Source organism: Suricata suricatta, chromosome 13 (genome assembly GCF_006229205.1).
Source record: "Suricata suricatta isolate VVHF042 chromosome 13, meerkat_22Aug2017_6uvM2_HiC, whole genome shotgun sequence".
NCBI lineage: Eukaryota > Metazoa > Chordata > Mammalia > Carnivora > Herpestidae > Suricata > Suricata suricatta.
The window spans coordinates 64,214,628-64,224,156 of record NC_043712.1 but is presented as its reverse complement, the minus strand read 5'-3'; the positions used below and the strand labels follow the sequence as shown (position 1 = coordinate 64,224,156).

The 9,529-nt window shown below is 41.9% G+C and overlaps 1 pseudogene; it reads right to left on the bottom strand.

Moving 5' to 3' along the window:
* Positions 1-8,581: 8,581 nt before the first annotated feature.
* LOC115276775 lies at positions 8,582-8,987 on the bottom strand (annotated as a pseudogene).
* Positions 8,988-9,529: the final 542 nt, after the last annotated feature.

The window sequence follows — 9,529 nt, the reverse complement described above, 5'->3', positions numbered from 1 at the left end:
CTAAATCATACTACATAAAGATAAACAATATAATTAAGAAACAGAGTCACCAAAATATAGATACTCAGAGAGTCCAAAGAAAAATGTAATAGATATTTTTAAGACTTTTTAAAGTTTGTTTACTTTTTACTTTGAAAGAGAGAGAGAGAGAGAGAGAGAATACTAGCAGGGGAGGGGCAGAGAGAAAGAAGGAGAGAGAGAATCCCAAGCAGGCTCCACACTGTCAGCACTGAGCCCAACATGAGGCTTGAACCCACAAACAGTGAGACCATGACCTGAGCCTAAATCAAGAATTGGACATTCAACTGACTGAGCCACTCAGGCACCCCAGATGTATTAGATTTTTAACTTTCCCTTCTCCTACCTCCTCTTTACTCCAAGGCTCCCATCACTCACCTCATTATAATAGCAAAGTGCTTCAGGTGCCAAAATGGTATTTGGTTCTTTTTCTTTTGTATCCACTAGAACCAAGGGACACCATATATTCACGAGCACCCAGCAGCTAACCATGGTTGATCTCTTTCATAAACAATGTATGAACAAAAGTGGCATTTATTTTCCTGAAAAGACTTTCTCCTATCCAAATTCTATTCCCAGATATCACACCTTGAAAACACTGGGAACTCTTTTGGAGGTCCTATCAGACCAATTCTTCCCAACCTTTTATTAACTAAAGTGATCATGTAACTTAGATCATGTAATACCTAAGCCCAGATAATTGAAGAGCAAAAGAAAGGGGTGCTATACATATTTATTCTGAACAGTAAGTGTAAGCTGAAACATAATTGAGAAAACTGGTCTTGAAGTCATCCTGTGTTTAACTCATACCCGTATAATATTTTCTTTCTTTATTTTCTGTGTATCCATGATTTCCCTTCAGTCTGGGAGACCTTCTAGCCCACCAGGCTAGGAGATTCTAGCCTCTCTTTCTTATTTATATTTCTAATTTATATTGTGGAGAAACAGTTATATCGAATATATTTGTGACCCTGTAGACATCCCTTCAGAGATACCAGGATTTCTTCCATGAGGGGTACCTCTTTCCCTGAATTGGTTCCACTGAAAGTCACATTGAAAACTGTGGCAATGGATGCCTGGGTGACTCAGCTGATTGAGTATCTGACTCTTGATTTCAATTTAGATCATGATCTCACAGTTTATGAGTTCAAGCCCTGCATTGGGCTGATTGCATGAAGCCTGCTTGGGACTCTCTGTCTTTCACTCTCTCTGCCCCTTCCCACTTGTGTGCTCTCTCTCTCTCTCACTCTCTCTCGCTCTCAACTATAAATAGATAAATAAATAAACAAACATTAAAACAAAAAAGAAAGAATGAAAGGAAGGAAGGAAGGAAAGAAGGAAATTGTGGAAGCAACCCCCTTCTGAGCTCCAGCAGACCAGTCCTCTGTTATGGAGAAAAAAGGGATTGTTCTGTACCTCTACACCGTGAGCAAGAGATGTTCTTGGACTGAAAGTTCACTTCATGGTGGGGAGTTTAAGGAAAAACTTCATTCCAGCACAGGACCTGAGTAGGGTCCAAAAGAATAGAAAATATTAGGAAGGTTTCAGTAAATTCACTGTCAATGACTGGCCATCAGACAAATTGAATGACCAGTGTCCTGAGGCTGGTTACTAGTCCAGCTGACCAAGTCTAATAGAAATGTATTCAAGGAGCTGACAAATGTCTTACACAGTGTGGGAAGTAATGGCACTTCAACTACTTGGTGATTTGGGGGAGAGTGGGGTTTAAAGGGCAGAGATGACAGTCATTTATGTGACAAGACAGGAATATTATTTCCATAGTGGGGCCAGGAGAAAGACAAAGAGTCAAAATCCACTGGGTCCTGAGACTGGTCTTGTCCAAAACTGTCACTGATGGCTCAGTTTTGCTATTGCTGTAACCTGAAATGGAATTTCCCTGGACAGAGTTCCCTTGGGCAAAGAAAAAATAATGTTTTATGCATTGGTATGTTCAAGTAGTTTAATAATATGGGTCACCCCACTGCAGAGCCCTTTGGCAAGAAACACCAAGACTGTTGTTGTTCATTTAACTGAAAGGAACCAACAGAAGATGCAGAGTATTTGGTGACCCACACGACACAAGATGAAAGCTCTAAGCCATTGAGCTGGGGTGCTGGAAAAAACCTTTTAAACAACTTTTAGTCCAGCCATTCACATTAATTACAATACTGCCAAATAGCTGATCAACTGAGGCTCAAGGACCTCTTATTTTAGAATCAGGAGCTTTCAGGGCTGGTTATTTGGATTACCTAAATAGCACTTCTGGAACTTGGTTGATCATATGAAATCATTTATAATGACCAGGGAGGAAGAAGGAAAGAAAGGAAAAGAGATAAGACATTAAGGGACTTCAAGGAGACCCAGAACTTTGAGAGACATTAGGTGGTAGCATAAGAAAAAAGCGTGTTCTACTCTAAACATAACCACCAAGGCCCATGGGAGACTCAGAAATGCTCTTGATGTGCATTTGGAAAATCTCACTGAAAAGCCTCATTTCTTGGGTGTGGAAAGGCAGTGAGACTAATGGTCTGGAAGCACCTCTCTGCTGCCAATGCCCACAGATGCTTCTGAAATTTACAAGAGAAGATCAAGTTTGGCTAACGTTATCTATTTATTTCCTAATTTTGTAGCAGCAAAGTGTTGCTCTTTTATCTAAAGTAAGTAAATGGACAAGAAGGTGTAGTTTCCACTCACTGTCATCTTCATCTGCCTCCATTCCTGACTTATGAATGAAGTCAGGAAGGAGAACTGCTCTTCACCACAACATTTGGTGACCATGGCTGGATGCTTCTGCTTCATCGTGCCTCCTCAGCAACCAGTCTCCACAGGGTAAAATCAACAGGAGACGTGGGATGATGTGTGCCTTTGTCCCCAAAGGGCCCCATTAATAGCCTTTTGAAGGGCATTTTACATTTCTGTTCTCTGGGAGAATTTTTTAGCCCCTCAAGCCTTGTGGTCTGTTTGAACAAGAAATCGTTTTACACTCCTGAATAACACATTCCTCTCCAGCTATTTCTACATAACTTCCAGGATATGAAAACCACCCGAGGCTTCCAACATGGCTGCTTTCTTTCCTCTCATAAACAAACTCAGCAGTAATCATGCCAGTGTGGTCACTCTGAAGCTTTGTATTGCTTAAGCTTTCACCCTTGGTCTTTTGTTTTGCCAGACACTGATTATGACATTCTACCCCAAGTCTAGAGAACAGGAGGCTCTCTTCTGCTGGCCTCTTGCCCTTGGCCTTTTCCTTTGTTGGCCATAAATATATGATGGATCCAGGCTTAGTATGGGAAGCTCAGTAGTGGTCCCCAATACATCCAAAACATCAGCTCCTAATCTCCGGAACCTGTAAATGTCACCTTATAAGGAAAAAAGGTCTTTGCAGACATTATTAAGTTAAGGATCATGACTTGAGGAGATTATCCTGGATTATCAGGGAGGGCCCTAAATGCAATCACATGTATCCTCATAAGAGGACGCTGGAGAGAAATTTGACACTGACAAAAAAGAAGGCCATGTGACCACAAAGGCACGGTGGAGAGATGTGGCCACAAGTGAAAGAAACGTGGCAGTGATCACAAGCTGGAAGAGGCAAGAAACAGATTGTCCTCTGGAGCCTTTAGAGGGAGCAGGGCCCTGCTGACACTCTGATTTCAGTTCAGTAAAACTGACTTTTGACATCTGGCCCTCAAAACTATTGTTACAGGTGCCACAGGAAACTACTATATTCCCTAGCCTGGGCCAGACCTTGGGCACCTGCAGCTTTCTGCAGTCTCTGCTGTGAAGCCATGTGCCTCTCAGTGCACTAACCTCTGTGACACTTTGAAGAAGAGCTGACTTTTTTCTGTTCTCAACTGACTCAGGAAACTTGATGTCGCCTGTGCTGTTTTGACCTGTTGAAAGCAAACATGAAGAAATAAAAACCCCAAAGGGATATTCAGACATGAACTTCTAAACTTGACTGTTGGTTTCCAATGAAGCTTCCCCTTCACTCAGCTAGTTTGTTTTATCTTAGCTGAAATGCCATACAAATGTCTTCAAGCCATTTGAAGGTCATAACGATTTTAGGTTAGCTGTGTGAATAGGACTACTGAATGTTTCTGGATTTCAATGTCTTCATCTGAAAATGGAGATTATGAAAGGTCCATCTCATTCAAATGAGAAGAGAAACTTCCTAAGAAGTAGAAAGATCTGAAACTCATCAGTAAAATGTTTTCCATCAGAATAAATATTACCAACTAATTCTTTCTTCAATACCCATGGCCTTGACTAAATCTGATGCTTTCAGTACACCAGGATTTTTCTCCCAGAACAATGTCTCAAAAAAGGGGGAAGTGGTGTGAGGAATCTCAGAAGGGATCTAATATAAAAGAACTTTAATTAAAACCAGCTCAGGAAACGTTATTACAAATTAGGTTATGCCATGAATCCCAAAGGGATTTTCAACTCAAGCATGAAAACTATGTTCTAGACTAAACCTTAACCAATAAGACACAATTGTGGGGGGAAAATATTTATTTTTTATAAATCTTAAATAAGAAATGTCTTATTGAGTTTGAAATCTTAAGGAAACCAAGGAAAAAGAGAATTAAGGAGATTCCTTTTTTTTTTTTTTTTTTTTTGGACTTCGCATTCCATGCAACTCTGTGAAGTAAATGGCAAAAGCTTTGTAATGCTATTTCATGGTCTTAAATATACTTTAGAGCTTCAGGGTGTTTTAAAAATATCATTAACATAAGCCAGATTGGAAAAAAGTAGCACTTTCTGGAGTCTAAATTAAATTGATTGCTGTCCAAGATTTTTTTGCATTAGGAGATGCCAAGGGGGAGAAAAAAAGACCATTAATCATTTTCTGCATGTATTTGGAGTCTCCTACGTATCCAAGAGTGAAAAGTGATTTGGAAACAGGCTGCATGACCTCAGTGAGCACAGCTGTGCCCCCATCCTTACCAAGAGAACCAAATGGCAACATGGGGGGGGCTTTTGGCCCCAGGGTCAGGCAGCCTGGCTACCAGGACAATGTGGTTGCCAACCCCCTGAACATTCCCACTTCAGGCTTCTGCTTTGTTGCCTATAAGATGGCAGAGATGATCTAGACAATTTCTTCAAGCTCACTCACTCCATGACTGCATGAAGGCCAAGGAAAGTGAGGGGTATCCAGAAGTCCATTTACAGAGTCAGCACATACAGACAAGCATTTGAAGAGCTGGTAAGGTAATCGACTCTGTTCTAGGTAAGACACAAAGCCCAAAGAGGGGGGAAATGTTGCACTTAGGAAGGCAAATCTCACTTCTTCAGAGAGGTCTTCCCTGAATACTCAGTGGAACTGTTGATGATAGTGCCCTCTGCCACCACCGACACCTACTATCTGTCAGATGCCTCTTGGTTGACTTCTTTTTTATTATTGCATTCATCACCACCAGAATTCATCTTTTTCTTAATCTATGTGTTGGCTGATTATCCATCCTCATTCACCAGACTATACTCCTATCAGTACAGTGACCATGGGTGCCCTGTGTCCTAGCCCTGGTTAGAGCGCAATACACACATTTCATGCAAGAATGATTGAATGGATCCACTCTGGCCTCCTGAAAATCTGTTCTCTGCAATAAAATAGGAGTGACCTCATCAAAATGCAAATTTAATCACACTATTTCACAGCACAGAGCCCATCAGCAACTCTGAAGACCAAGACTACATCTCTCATCAGGGTCTACCATTGGGTCCCTGTTGCTCCACCACTCTAACCAATACTCAGAAACCCAGCCTGTGTGGTCTACGTTCCCTTCTCATGCACCAAGTTCATTCCTCCATAGTGCTTTTGCACATGTCATGCCCTCTGTCGGGAATGGGAACATGCTCCACTAGAAGGATATGCAAACTCCACTCCCAACCATTGTCCAGTGAACTGCCTCTCACCTCTCATATGTTAGCTTTGTCCAAAGCACACCTGTGCTGACACATAGTTAAGCAGACGCAGCCTGGCCTGGTTGGGGGGCGTGGCCCTCGAAAGACCCTCCTCTTCTCCAGGGCACCTATCTCAGTTGGTAGGTGTTCACTTACACACATAATTAATGGCTTTGTATTACTCACGTTCACTTTGCTGTCAGGTCTGAGAAAGCAGAGACCAGTGATTTTGCTCACTCTGGAGTCCTTAGAGCTGAGTGTAATGCTTGATGCATGATGCATGATAGCCACATAATCAATAATTGCAGGATGAATGAGTGAATGAATGAATGAGCTCAAAAACAGATGAATGAATAACAGCTTCACATTTGAGTAAAGACGAAACCTCTGAATTATCTCCAATATTCTGAGAAATTGTTTATAAAACCCAACTGTCATGGGTAATGAAAGCAGACTTCTTTTCAAAACCAATCTCCTCAAACTACAAAGCTATGGTCCTTTCGGCCGATTAATCATATCAGAGACCAGGGAGGAAGGCCTCCCAGAGATATAATCCCTCAGTACAACCGGAGCTCCCTGCTGCCCTGTCTCTTTATACTCACTCATTCCAACCAGAACGTTTTAATTTGGAACAAATAATGAACCTCAAGAGGAAAAGGGAAAGGGGGGGCTGGTCATGGGGCCACGGAATTTGAGTCAGTGTCTGGTTACCATTTAGGGCCTAAAACGAAACAACCAGAGCCAAGGAACTGGCAGTTGCAACTGCTCTTTGTTCTGCTTTTAAAAAGAAAATTCCATAAAACACAGTTCTGGGGCTTGAAGCAAAAATGTTTTCTGTGCTGCCGAGGATCTACCGGAACTGGTCCTCCAAACCACTGAAAATCCAGAACAGCAAGACAACTTTCACTATTAAGAGAAAAAAGATAGACTATGGGATCTGGATTGAGAGGCTGGAGAAGAAAAAGTATTTTCCTCAGCAGAAAGATAAGGATCACAAATGCTGGTCCCCAGTGTGCATGCACAAATATTTAGGAGATAATCTGTACTCACCAGGAAACACAAAGCAGGGAATTACACAAATAGCCATTGGGGCAGAAAGCAGGTGACTGATAACAAAGAAAACAACAGAGGTACAGAGAGGGTGAGGGGAAAGCATGTGAGCAATGAAAAGAGTCAAATGGCAAGAGCTTATCCCAGGAGAGGAAGGCAAGAGCTGGAGCCCCAAAGGATGCTGCAGAGATAAGAGAAAAATGTAAACACAACTTGATAATCCGACAGCAGTTGCTCTGGCCCAGGAGAAAACATCCATGCATCTTATAGAAATGTGATATTTTGGAAACTGGTCAAATGGATCTAACCCAGATCTTATCCTGACTCACATTCCAGTGCAGAGCCAGAAAATGAACACATAAAGGTGAGATACTGGTGAGCTGTTTGTTTTCTTCCATGCATGTCCCTCTCGTGACTGTGGAGGCAGACACCTGGCTAGAGCTCTGATGCCTTCCATAACCGGGACATCCAGTTCACCCCTGTGAACCCCTGGGTAAAAGGACGGTGTCTCCTGTCCCTCTGTGATCCATGAGGTCTTCAATATCTGCGCAGAAGCGTGTGGGAAAGCACACTGTCTTCTACCCACTAGCTGTGTGACCTTGAACTGATCTCCAACTCAGTCAAATTCAGTTTACTCATTTGAAAAAATGAGAAAAACCATAGAAAATAATTGCCTATGGTTGAGGATGTCCAACAATGTGTTCAAAGTTATACAGTCAGGAATCAAACTCAAGTCTTATTGATACCAGTGACCACCCTATTCTTTCCAGAACAGGGCACACTGTTTCAACACCAGGAAAACAACATTGAGTTTTGTGTTCATGAAAGACAACTATTAATGCTCAGGATTAAAGATAAATAACAAGCCACACAAAGTCTGGCACTTGGAAACCATTCAGCAAATATGAGCCACTCTTATGACCAATCTATCATTGCAAATCCCTTGAGTCCAGGGTCTGGCTGAATGAGAGGGGGAGGAAGATGAATAATAATCTCTCAAAAGGTATATTTTCTGTATTTTTTCCAGTCCCTCTTCTAAATATTTATTTCATGTCATGATCCACAAATAATATATATTGAACTACCTCGTATTTGCCGACCATTTGAGAGTTCACACAGTTGGCCATCATCAAGAGGTAACTGAGGAAAGATGCACTGAAGACTCAGGTACTGGCCTGGGTAAAATATATGCTTTCTTGTAAAAAATCCATTGGCTTTAAAGATTTTCTGGTACTTGGTCTCACATCTGTGGGACATATGAAATTGGCAATGGGGGCTGGAGTCAGGAGGATACAAGCCCCATTGTATACCAGAACCCATTGTTTCCCGGAGGAGTACAGCTTTTTCCAGATGAAGTTTCAAAGTTTAGCTGTAGCTTCCAAATACTGACTGTGTCCGCCAGACCCATCGCTAGCCCTTCTATCTGGTTTTGGATGGTAATCACCAAACCTCACCATGCCATTAAGATTTCAGATCGGTTTCTTAACTGAAACCTTGTGACAAGGCTCTGAAACCCACTCTTTCCTCATTATTGCCAATGAGATTTTATTCATTTTTTGTAGTTTTATGGTTTTATTAACACAAATATGATGAGCACATAAACTGTCTATTCATTTTCTTTGCTGAGCAGCCTGGCATGGTGATTCGTGACTCTGATGGCCAGCTGGGCTGCTCTCTTCACAATGGCTTTACAGTTCTTGGAGGAGACATTGTGAGCAATTTCTGCACAATAAGATTTGTTGCACGTCAGCAGCATTTCAAGCTCCTTGATTTTGTGGAATATGAACTTCCAGAAGCCACTGGGCAGCATGTGCATTGTTTTCTTGTTGCTCCCATAACCAATGTTGGGTATCAAGATCTGGCCTTTGAATCTTCTGCGCACCCTATAGTCAATGTCTCGGGGTTTCCACCAGTTGCACTTAATTTTGACATTGGTCTGACTGGTGTTGGATGAACTTCTTGGTCTTCTTTTTAATGATCTTGGGCTTCACCAGAGGTCTGAGAGCGACCATGATACGGAGTAACAGATGGCTGTGGCCTTTGAAGTCAGTGCTGAGAAAGAAGACGCCAATGAGCTTTTAAATGGATCAAACATCTGGGGCCCATGAATGGCTCCATCAGTTAAGGGTCTGACTCTTGATCTCAGCTTAGGTCATGATCTCGTGAGTTCATGGCTTCGAGCCCTGCATCAGGCTATGCACTGTCAGTGCAGAGTGCTTGGAACCTTCTCTTCCTCTTCTCTCTCTGTCCTTCTCCTTCTCTCTGTCTCTGTCTCTCTCTGTCTCTCTCTCTCAGAATAAATAAAATTTTAAAAAAATAAGTGGCTCAAACTTTAGTCCTTCTGACACTCAGCCCTGGAGCTGTTATTCCATCTGAAGCAAACTCAGAGAATCAAACAACACAGTCTTAGCACATAGTAGATGTCCAGCAAACATCTGTTGAGTGAAAGACTGAAACAAGATCAAAACACAGGGTAATAATCATACATGGTATCAGATAATTCACTGAGTCCTCTTCAATGTACTATTTTACAGATTCTTCCTTTTTAATCTGA